Source organism: Stenella coeruleoalba (genome assembly GCF_951394435.1).
Source record: "Stenella coeruleoalba genome assembly, chromosome: 10".
Taxonomy (NCBI): domain Eukaryota; kingdom Metazoa; phylum Chordata; class Mammalia; order Artiodactyla; family Delphinidae; genus Stenella; species Stenella coeruleoalba.
The window spans coordinates 81,211,761-81,224,242 of NC_137156.1; the positions used below are offsets into that span (position 1 = coordinate 81,211,761).

Here is a 12,482-nt window from a genome sequence, read left to right on the forward strand (position 1 = left end):
TTACTATCAATATTTATTTTCTTTCTCAAATAGTCCATTGGGCAGCTTAGGCCATTGGAAGTGCCTTCCTGTTGGCTCCTGTGTCCTTTAAACATGTCCCATTATCTTTTTTTTTTTTTTTTTAATTTTATTGGAGTAGAGTTGATTTACAATGCTGTGTTAGTTTCAGGTGTACAGCAAAGTGATTCAGTTATACATATACATGTATTCATTCTTTTTCAGCTTTTCTGATATAGATTAACACAGAATATTGAGTAGAGTTCCCTGTGCTATACAGTAGGTCCTTGTTGGTTATCTATCTTATATATAGTAGTATGTTTGTGTCAATCCCAAGCTCCTTTGCCTCCTTTGTCAAAGGTTAATTGTCCATAGGTGTGTGGGTTTATTTCTGGAGTCTCTATTCTGTTGCATTGATCCATATGTCTGTTTTTGTGCCAATACTACACTGTTTTGATTACTGTAGTATTGTCTGAAGTCTGGGAGGGTTATGCCTCCTGATTTCTGGCAATTCTGCATCTTTCATGGTTCCATATAAATTTTAGGATTATTTGTTCTAGTTTTGTGAAAAATGTCATGGGTAATTTGATAGGGATCATATTAAATCTGTAGATGGCTTTGGTAGTATGGAGATTTTGTGTTTTTTCCACTTTGGCTACGCTGCACAGCATGCAGGATGGTTCCCCGACCAGGGATAGAACCCGGGTCTCCACAGTGAAAGCATCAGATCCTAACCATTAGGCTACCAGGGAAATGCCCGTATGGAGATTTTTAACAGTACTAATTCTTCCAATCCAAGAGCATGGGATATCTTTTCATTTCTTTGAATCATCTTCAATTTCCTTTATTAACGTTTGGTCATTCTCAGAATATAAGTCTTTCACCTCCTGGTGAGGTTTATTCCTAGGTTTTTGGGTTTTTGCTGCAATTTTAAAAGGGATTGTTTGTTTGCATTCCCTTTCTGATATTTCACTGTAAAATGTTCTTTATATTTTAGAAGTTTTAGTCTTTATGATGCTTGTTGCATATATTTTCTCCCAGTTTGTCATTTGTTCTTTTACTTTGTTTATGGTGTTTTTTGGTCATGAAAAATTTTGAATGTTTGTGCAGTCAATTTTATCAGTCTTTTATTGTCTCTGAATTTTTACATCATTTTTAGAAAGGCTTTCCTATACTAAGGTTGTTGAGGAGTTCTCCCATGTTTTCTTCTAACACTTGTATAGTTTCTTTTTGATTTTGATTTTGATTTTTAAATTTAGCTTCCTAATCCATTTGTAACTTATTCTTATGTATGGTGTGAAGTATGCATTAAATTTTATCTTTTACAACTGACTACCAGTTATCTCATCACCATTTATTAAAAATCTATCTTTTGCCCTAGTGATTTGAGATGCCACCTTTATCATATGTTAAAATTTCATATATCCTTGAGTCTATTTTTGGGCTCTCTATTCTATTCCACAGGTCTATGTGTCTTTTCCTTTGCGAGTGCAACACTGTTTTAATTATAAAGGCCATTTATCTGATAGAGCAAGACCACACATGAAGTTTTTCTTTCCTAGAATGGGTAACAACTATTTTGAATACCATCACTGTAGATTAATTTTGCCTGTTTTTGGTCTTCATATAAATGAACTATACATTGTGTATTATTTTGTGTCTGACTTCTTTCACTTAATCTTTTTTGGGTTTTTTTTCACTTAATTATATATCTGTGAGATGCATCCATGTTGTTGGAAGTACCAGTAGCTTGTTTATTTTCATTGTTGTGTAGTATCCCTTTATATGCCTGTGTCACAATTGTCTTACCCATTCTTGTTGATAGGCATATGGGTTGTTCCAGTTTGAAAGCTGTTCTGGACATTCTTATGCCTGTACACCCACACATCTCTTTGGAATTCCAAGGAGTGAAATTGCTAGGTCATGGAGTAAGATATTTTAAGCTATAGTAGATCTTACCAAATAGTTTCTCAAAGTGTTTGTACCAATTTAGATTCCTACCAGCAATGTATGACAGTTTCAGTTGCTCCACACCCTTGTCAGCACTTGATATCGTCAGCCTTTTCAGTTGCTTTACGGAAAAGAAAGAAAAAGGAAAAAACTTTGCATGACTTAAGTCCTTCTTCTGGAGACTCAGGAGACATTTCCAAAGCAAGGAACACCCTAGAAAGAAAGAAACAAAACAAAACACAGCAGGCCCCATTTTTCATCACATCTGACAATTAATAGCAGTAATGAATAATTCAGTTTTATAGAAAAAGTACAAAAAAAGCAATTATTAGCCTAGATTCAGTGTTGCACACAGTTTGTTGCCCTACTCAAAAGTTATTTCCTCTCTTCTTGCTTACTAGCAGGACCTCAGTTTTGTTCAGCAGCCATCCTTCAGGGGAGGTGAACCGATCACCAGCTCAGGGGTGAATCCTGATTAAGCTAATTATGGTTTTCCTATTATTTTCACCAGTAATTAGCTAAGGAATAAGCATTTGACATATGTCCAGTCAACGAGAAAGGAACAAAGTCTGTTGACGGAGACAGGGGCTCCTAGGAAAGGTTTTCTTACTATTCAGAAGGAGCTTCCAAAAGAAATGATCCCTTTTTGCCTCTGGATGTGGTATGTGATACATGGAACTGCAACAGCCATCTGACTGCCAGGCTGAAAATGAAGCACGTATGTGAAAGAATCACAAGAAATGGAGATGGACCCTTAAATAGCGGGTCCTAGAACCTGCCCTATCCGAGTTCATGCGAAGTAATAACTTTACATATTGTTTAAGACCATTTAGGCTGAGGTTTTTTTTTTTTTTTTTCCTCAGTACGCGGGCCTCTTACTGTTGTGGCCTCTCCCATTGCGGAGCACAGGCTCCGGACACGCAGGCTCAGTGGCCATGGCTCACGGGCCCAGCCGCTCCGCGGCATGTGGGATCTTCCCAGACCGGGGCACAAACCCGTGTCCCCTGCATCGGCAGGCGGCAGGCGGACTCTCAACCACTGCGCCACCAGGGAAGCCCCGGGCTGAGGTTTTTTTTATTACCTGCCTCTGTAACTAATGACCCTGGTATTAGGCTGTGTTAAAATAACAAAGGAATGCTGTTACTCATCCCTTAAAATATGTATAGCAAACCTCCTGTTTGCCTAGAGCAGTGGTTGTCAATCTTTAACATTCATTAAAATCACCTGCAAGGCTTATTAAAATATGTTGCTGGAATCCATTAAAGAGTTTCTGATTCAGTAGGTCTGAAACAGGGCATTTTCCCAAGTGATGCTGAAGCTTCTGGTTCAGGAACCACTCTTTGAGAACTGCTGTTCTAGAATATAGACACCATCTTAAAATATTTAGCAACATGCTTTTAAAACTCAAATCTTTCATGGACTTCATTTTCATGTCAATGAATACTACAAATCTTTACCATCATTTTGAGTGACTACCTCGTATTATATTGTGTGGCTCTATCAGAACTTGCAAAACCGTGTTACTAATAATAGATCTATTATTTTGGGGTTTCATATTATTACATTAACATGAACAGTCCTGCCATGAATATCATTTTATAGTAATCCTGACTAACTGTTTAGTAATTTCCTTAAGGTAAATTCCTAGAAGTAGATTGCTGATCAAAGGGAGATATTTGGGATTTTTTTTCCCTTCTTGTTTCATTTGCAAAATCCCTCTAATCTACTTCCAGATACATTGTCCTTAGGTTTAGGTATTTTGTCAGAGGACCCTTGGTTCATCCTGACTCAGTAGGCCAGGACTGTGGCTATTTGCCTTGCAGTGATGCTTCTTTCATATTAAAAGAGTCGAGTACTAAAGATCATGGCACACGGGCTATTTCATTCATAAGAGTTAATTTAGTGATTTTACTATTGGAAGTGAATGGGAGTCTGGGAGCTTCTTGAGTCTTTCTGTCTTTCTCTACATCGTGAGAATTTGAGCATACCTTCTATCTTTGTCATAAGTTTATTTGATAATAAAGGAAACCAACTGCTCAGTGGTCCAGAGATCAGTGCTTGCTTTTGGATGTCATCTGTCAATCATTTCAGGCATAAAAGAAGGTCACCCTGCAGGGGGAAAAGCTGGGTCCAAGTTACGGCTGTGATGCTTGAGCATGGAAGCATTTCGTTTCAGATGTACCTGCCTTCCTAAGTTGGAGTAGCAACTTTGGTTTCAACCAGGATATTTAGTGTATTTCAGGGAAAGAGTGTTCAGCAGAAGAACGCAGGCAAACAGAATGCAGATAATACCTGATTATTACTGGTCTTGGCTTGAGTTCTTTAGAAAGGAGAGCCCGAGGCAAAGATCGAGGCACCTAATCCATTTTCACTTTAAACACCAAAGTTTCTCTCTCTTACGTACAGACCCAGTGATGAATGGTCCAGTACTGGCATGGCAGCTCAGCCATCACTGATTTGTAGCCTCCAAAACTGTTGAAATCATTGCTGTTTCCCAGCCAGTGGGGAATGGGGTCACAGAGAGACAGAAAGAGAGAGGATGGGAGGGAGGTGTAACCTCAGTTGATTTTAAGGGCAAAACCTAGAATTTGTATATACCACCTCTCCTCATATCCCATTGGCAAGAACTTAGTCAAATAGCCACACGCAGATGCAAGGGTTTGGTCTCTTGCTGTGAAGCTATGGGTACGGCACTAAAACTTTGATTTGGGAGGTTCAAACCCAGGGAGGTGATGGTGAGGGAAAAAGTATAGCTAGGAAAGGAAAGACGGGAAGCAGCGTGATGCTTTGCATTTTGAGCCAGTGATGAGGAGACACGTGGACCACTCATCAGGCTTGTTGGCTTTGCACACAATGCTTTTCTGCAGGCTGCGAGGAGACATTGTGCCTGGGAGTAATCCATGGAAGGAGAAAAGGAAGGGGATTTATTTGTTCCTCTTCCTCCCAGTTCCCATTTCCCACTGTCAAATTACCCTCACGGGGAGCTAATTCTCCTCTCTTCCTGTTGTATCACCCAATCGCTTGGCAACTGCTCAGGAAACAGCTACCCTGCCCCGGAAGTAGAAGAAGAATCCCACGTGAACGAGGCACTAACCCGGTGAGAAAAGGGGGCCAGATAGAATCTGAGGAAATGTATGAGGTATGTGTTTTAGAACATTACTTACTGTTGTTTTGAGTGGACTATAAAAAGGACTTGGTTGAAAACGGTTCTAACTGAAGTCTGCCTCCTGGAGTTCTGAGCATGCTGCTCAATACCTTACAAAATGAACTAACTGATCAGAGGCTGGTACGGAGAAGGGAGCCTCCCTTCATCTTTGGCCGAGAACTCTCCTGACGTAGGGATGGCTTTTTAATTTTTTTAATTTTATTGGAGTATGGTTGATTTCCAATTTTTTTTTTTTTTTTTTGCAGTACGCGGGCCTCTCGCTGTTGTGGCCTCTCCCGTTGCGGAACACAGGTTCCAGACGCGCAGGCTCAGCGGCCATGGCTCACGGGCCCAGCCGCTCCGCGGCACGCGGGATCCTCCTGGACCGGGGCACGAACCCGTGTCCTCTGCATTGGCAGGCGGACTCTCAACCACTGCGCCACCAGGGAAGCCCTGATTTACAATTTTTATTGGCGTATGGTTCAGGTGTACAGCAAAGTGAATCAGTTATACATATATACACTTTTTTTTTTTAAGATTCTTTTCCCATTACAGAATATTGAATAGAGTTCCCTGTGCTATACAGCCGGTTCTTATTAGTTATCTATTTTCTATATAGTAGCGTATATATGTCAATCCCAATCCCCCAATTTACCCCTCCCCCTCTTATCCGCGGTAACCATAAGTTGGTTTTCTACATCCACGACTCTATTTCTGTTTTGTAAATAAGTTCATGTGCACCCCCTTTTTTTAGATTCCACGTATAAGCGATATCATATGATATTTGTCTTTCTGTGTCTGACTTACTTCACTCAGTATGACAATTTCTAGGTCCATCCATGTTGTTACAAATGACATTATTTTGTTCTTTCTAATGGCTAATATTCCCTTGTATATATGTACCACATCTTCTTTATTCATTCCTCTGTTGATGGATGTTTAGGTTGCTTCCATGTCCTGGCTATTTGCTACAGTGAACATTGGGGTGCAGGTATCTTTTTGAATTATGGTTTTCTCCGGGTATATGCTGAGGGATGGCTTTTGTTGGGCATCTCAGGAACTTAAAGGATGATTTTCTCTCCTTGGTCTCCTTCCTCCATTGATGTCAATTAGAATGCTATGAGAGGTTGTCCTTCCTCCCTCCCCTCCTTCCTTCCTTCCTTCCAAAGGGAGATTTACATGTGATTACCTTTGTTTTGTTAAGAAGGTTAAACTCCTTCATGGAATTTTTCCTGGAAAACAAGCAGTGTGCAAACCAAGCATTTGAAATGACATGGAACGTGGATGGCTAGCCAACCAAATCTGTGTATACTTTAGGTCGTCTTTGCCTGAGCTTGACATGTTTGTTTACTGTGAATCCGTGGATTTAGAAATACAGCCAAATCAAAATGTAACGAAAAGCCCCCTCTCCAATGAGAAACAGGCTCAGGGGGTTTCAAAACACCCGTTTTCAAAGGATCTTTAAAAACAGAAATCTGATCTTGTTGGCACAAATTCTGTTTAAGGGGCAGAAAGCTTAGTGGTTAAGTTCACTTCCTGTAGAATCAGAAGACCTAGAATTCATTATCTCAGTGCCCTTGGGCGTGTTACCAAATTCTCAGACTCTTGGTTTTATTTTCTGTTTAATGGGGACTATAACAACGTGTAGTATTATAATAGTATTTGCCATTATACAAGTATCTACCTCACAGCCATGTTGTAAGAACTAAATGAGATGAAACGTGTCAAGCTCCTGGCACATAATATGCTCTTAATAAAAGGCAGAAGTTATCATGGTCATCGTCATGGTCATCCTTGTCGTCATTTTATTGTATGGGTTACTCTTGTTCCGTTCGTTGACATACTGTTCCATGTTGTTGACATTTGAGGGTTTTTAGTGAAACTTCACTTCATTAAAGGGATAATAGTCATCATCATAAGGCATGCGGCCACGCAAGGGTGGTGCTTGTAGCATCAGTCTTCCCATCATTGGTTGGTTACAGATTATACCACCATTGTGTTAAACTTCCTTTAAAAGTCATTATAGCTCTCACGTCAGCGGACAAGTGTAGTTACTTCAAGTTTATTCCCATTGTCTTGTTAGGAAGCCTTATAAATGGCACGTGGGGATTGTTGAAAGCCCTGTGGAAATTCCAGGTCTCCCCTTCATAGTGAAAGACTCTCCTTGTCCACTGAAGCTTCTTGATGCTCTGGCTCAAAAGGATCACACCCCACAGTCAAATTCCTCCCTTGTCTTACTTAAAAACAACAACAACAAAACAAAACGCCTATCTCATGTTAGCAGAGTTTGTTAGGGCAATAATCCTGCGGAATTGTTCATTGCTGACAGGCATCATTAATCAATTTGTTTACACTTGGTCTAGGGTAATTTAGCAGTTACAAAGTCTGTTCTATGGTTTCTAACAGAAACCAAAAGCTTATCCCATAAATTCTGCAGCTGTGGAACTAAGGACATTAGGGCTGTCCCTTCATATTTTGGAGCATATTTCACTGCAGTGGCTCCCCGCCCCTCCACCTCAGGATAAATGTATTACAGATGGAGTGTACGTCCCATAAAGCAAAGCATCATCTTTTCTTGACTTAGCAGTTCTTAGCTGCAAAGACCATGATTCATCTGGTCCATTCCAGCTTCCAAATGAGAAGGAAAAAAAAAAAAAAGAAAGAGTGTTAGGAAGATTCACTCATAGGCTCTCTCTTACCATTTCCCCTCCAAGCCTACTCTTATAAAACCACTGGGTTCCAGAATCAGCATCAGTGGATCTGACCTTTCTAGCTCTTGACCCTCAAAGAAGACAAAAGTGAAGTCAGAATGTGTCCAAGTGTGAAACCAAGGTGAGGTCTGAGGCTTACGAAGTTGTGGACCAATGAACAGGCGGGCTTCTCTCGGACCACTCCTCTCGACTCAGTACCTCTTCCACCCTCCAGTCCAACCACACTGGTCTCCTTACAACCCCTCAGATATGCAAGTTCTTCCATGATGATTTGGAGCTCTTCCCCCCGGATCTTCTCATGCCTGACACTTTCTCAACTCAAGGATCACTTCTTCAGAGAGGCCTCCGCAGTCACCCTGCTGAAAGGAGCCCCCCCAGCTCACCCCAGCAATACTCTTTAAACATTTCACCCTATTTTATTGTTTTCTTAATCCATTAGACTCTCTGAAATTATTGCTTATTCACTTACCATTTCTTTTCTTTTTTTTTTTTTTTTTTGGCTATGCCGTGTGGCTTGTGGGATCTTAGTTCCCTGACCAAGGGTCGAACCCGTGCTCCCTGCAGTGGAAGCACAGAGTCCTAACCACTGGACCACAAGGGAATTCCCTACCACTTTGATTATTTTATGTCTTTCCCATCTACCACACAAGGTGTATGAGAGCAAGACCCTCACTGGTCCTGTTCCCCACTCCATCCCCAGCTCCTGGAAGAGACCGTGGTCCTTAGTACCAAAGAGCATTTGACGAGGGATCAGATGATTTGGGTGTCATTTCCGGCACTGAGCAACCTTGGCTCATTCCCCCATCTTCCTGAGTGTCCTTCCCTCACCTGTAAAATGAGATAATATTTAATACCTACCTCACAGAGTACCCGTTAAGATCATGGGAACAATGATCCTGAAAAAGTTTTTTAACCTGTTATTATTTCATGTGGGAGAAATACCGGGGTTTCCTAAAGGACCTTGGCTAGTGAATGAATGAATGGAATCTCGTGGGAAGAAGGGAGTCCTACCATTTGAGACAGATAAAGTGTAAGATGCTTATCCTACTCAGAAAAAAAAAAGTATGGAAGTTACTACCTTAAGAAGTTACATAAGTTGACTGTACAGATTCTAGAAAGTTAAAGCAGAAATAAATGTCAAGCTATAGTCAAGTGAGTTTTATAAATTTATTTATTTGTAATTTTTTTGGCTGCATTGGGTCTTCGTTGCTGTGCGTGGGCTTTCTCTAGTTGTGGCGAGCGGGGGCTACTCTTTGTTGCGGTGCACGGGCTTCTCATTGCGCTGGCTTCTCTTGTTGCGGAACACAGGCTCTAGGCACTCAGGCTTCAGTAGTTGTGGCGTGCAGGCTCGGTAGTTGTGGCGCACGGGCTTAGTTGCTCTGCTGCATGTGGGATCTTCCCGGACCAGGGCTCGAACCTGTGTCCCCTGCACTGGCAGGTGGATTCTTAACCACTGCACCACCAGGGAAGTCCTCAAGTGAGGTTTAGACTTGGATTTCTGGAGTCCTGGGGTCTTCTTGGAAGCCCCCATGGAGTCTCACTGCGGTAGAGGGGAAATCTTAATAAAGGAGAGACTGAGGTGACAGGAATCTGTGTCCCTCCTCCCCTAATCCAGTCCAATCAACTCCGTTTTCATGTCTTTTGCCTTGTTTCAGAAGCTAGTTCAGAAGCTCGATCCTCCTCCCCCACTTCCTTCCTATACCCTGATTTTGTGTGCAGTGGCAATGGACCCAACTTCAAGTTGCGTCTGATCAGAGTCATTCATGAGAATCCCGCCCCTCAGTTCCTCACCTTGCTGGCAGCTATGGGTTGGCCTATGACCCAACTTTGGCTCAGGAAACATGAGAAGTTCCTGATGCTAGAGCATTGGGGAAACTTTGATTTCCCTACTACTGAGTGACATGTGTGGCTTGTTCTGACCTTGACTTTCTTCCTTCTCCTCCCTTCATGGCCAGCATCACGTTTGCTGCTCCATCAGCAATCTTGTGGCCATGTGTCCATAAGCATGATGGGAATGCCTGGAATCAGAGGGACATGGAATTTGATCAATGAGCCACTGAACCAATGCCAGCAAACATCTGGCTCCAGAATTCTTGCCACGTGAGGAAATGAACCCCCTAGGTTCATTGTCTAGGCTTCTTTGTTTGGGTTTTGTCACTAGCGTCCAAAAAAGCATTCCTGAGAGATATACACACAGGGTGCTTCCAGATAAGATTTTGTTTAGATCAAAGAGTCTGAGGCTAAAAAGAATTTGAGACATTGTGATCTTGTGTCCTCTTCTCATCTTAAAGATAAGGAAAGAGTTGTAACTGTCTATTATTGTAGAACAAACCAGCTTCAAACACAGAGGCTTCAAACAACAGCCTGAAGTCTCTTGCAACTCTGTGAGCTGACTGGGCTCAGCCAGGCAGTTCTTTTGCTTGCAGTGACGTCTGCTGGGCTACAGTTATCTGGGGGCTCCACGGGCTTACTTGTCTACCTTGACAGGAACAGCTGGAAGTTTGGGCTCAGCTAGGACACTGGGCCTCTCTCTCTCTGCGTGTCATCTCAGAGCCTGTCCCTGCCCACATGGCCTCTCCATCTCACCTCTCCATTTGGTTTCTCTAGCCAGGTAGCTGGATTTCTTACATGGCACCTCAGGGCTCCCCAAAGCAGAAAAGCAGAAGCCACCCGGGCCTTCCTAAGGCTTACGCCGAGATCGGGCATAGTGTCACATTTGCCACATTCTACTGGTGACAGTGAGTCATGGGCTATTCATTTATTTTGACTTTTTATTTTATATTGGAGTATCGTTGATGAACAATGTTGTGATAGTTTCAGGTGTATAGCAGAGCGATTCAGTTATGCATACACATATATCTATTCTTTTTCAAATTCTTTTCCCATTTAGGTAGTTAGATAATATTGAGCAGAGTTCCCTGTGGTATACAGTAGGTCCTTGTTGTTTATCCATTTTAAATAGCAGTGTGTACATGTCAATCCCAAACTCCCTAACTATCCCTTCCCCCCCACCCTTCCCCCCCAGTAACCATAAGTTTGTTCTGTATGAATCTGTTTCTGTTTTGTAGATAAATTCATTTGTATCATTTCCTTTTAGATTCCGCATATAAGCGATATTATATGATATTATATTATAAGCGATATTATACCTATTATATCGCTGTCTGACTTACTTCACTCAGTATGACAGTCTCTAGATCCGTCCGTATTGCTGGAAATGGCATTATTTCATTCTTCACGGGGCCATTTAGATTCAAGGGTAGGGGACTATACATGGCCGTGTGTATCAGTGGGTGTGCTTTACTGGGGGCAATCTTTGCGTATTAGCTGCTCAGAAACTGAGACCCAGACTGTGAAGGCTTGTGGTCTAAGCTGCTGGAGTCATAACTATTGAATTTAGGAGATCACTGAAGGGCTGAGAGATGCCTCGTGGGATGGAGTGGGGTGGGGTGGGAGGAAAGAGGGAAGGTACTTATCCCTACCCCAGAGTTTTCCAACCTCAGCACTCTTGATATTTGGGGCCAGATCATCCTTTGCCGCAGGGGCTGACCTGTGCATTGTCGGATGCCCCCCTGGCCCCTACATACTAAATGCCCCTGGCACCTCCCCTCTAGCTGTAACAATGAAAAATTGTCTCTGGATATTGCAAATGTTCCCTTGGGACAAAGCAGCCCCGGCTGAGAAGAGTGGCCCTCGCCTTAGCGGTGTTTAGACGTTCTGTTACTTCGCAGAAGCCCAGCTGGGCTGGAGAAGCTGATTTTACATGTGGGCCAGCAGAGCACATTTATATTCTTAAGTTCTTCCAATGGGAAATGTCTGTATGTAATAGAAAAAGATAGGACCATCAGTTTCACGCTCTGGCTGCTTGTCCTTTGTGGAGACTTTACTTTAGATAAAGGCTTTTTAATTTCTGCTCTAAGTTTACCAAGGGGTACTTTTAAGATTGTGCCCCCAAGTGAAATCTGAGCTGGTGACCTCCTTCACTACCAGTAAATAGTACTAAGCAATTCCCTTACCATGTTTCCTTTCTTCTTTTACCAAGGGTGGTCCACAAATAAGTAGGTGGATTTTAAAGTCATGGGACTTTGTGACATCAGTTAGCGAAGTAGGCAGATGAAGGAAGAAGAAAAGATGGTGGCCTAGGGCTTCCCTGGTGGCACAGTGGTTGAGAGTCCGCCTGCCGATGCAGGGGACACGGGTTCGTGCCCCGGTCCGGGAGGATCCCACATGCCGCAGAGCGGCTGGGCCCGTGAGCCGTGGCCACTGAGCCTGCGCGTCTGGAGCCTGTGCTCCGCAACGGGAGAGGCCACAACAGTGAGAGGCCTGCGTACCGCAAAAAAAAAAAAAAAAAAAAGAAAAGAAAGATGGTGGCCTAGGCCAGGATCCACCCTGAGTCCCTTCAACATCCCGAGGTGGGAAGCAAAGGAAGAAAACCGGAAGAATGTTTACATACACACACACACACACACACACACATATACGTGTATACATACATATATACGTATACATACACATATATACAAAGACATACACATTTATATATGTATGGATCTGATTTTTTCTGTTCATTGGAGATCAATTGAATATATAAAGTAAGAAAGAAGAATCTAAAATAATTCTCAGTCGCACTTAGATAGGGCAAACGAATCAATCTGATCATCGCCGAGTCCCGGTTTGTT

At 42.4% G+C, this 12,482-nt stretch overlaps 1 protein-coding gene across 6 annotated transcripts in view; it reads left to right on the forward strand.

Moving 5' to 3' along the window:
* SLC25A26 (solute carrier family 25 member 26) overlaps window positions 1-12,482 on the forward strand; it is a 314,287-nt gene that overhangs the window by 65,631 nt on the left and 236,174 nt on the right. For 4 of the 6 annotated variants that reach the window (XM_079935019.1, XM_079935020.1, XM_079935018.1 and 1 more), the window contains exon 2: window positions 4,984-5,086. The exons of the other annotated variants lie outside the window; for them this stretch is intronic. The gene's annotated coding sequence lies outside the window, so the exon portion shown is untranslated. The remainder of the gene's footprint in view (window positions 1-4,983; window positions 5,087-12,482) is intronic. 6 annotated transcript variants of the gene reach the window in all.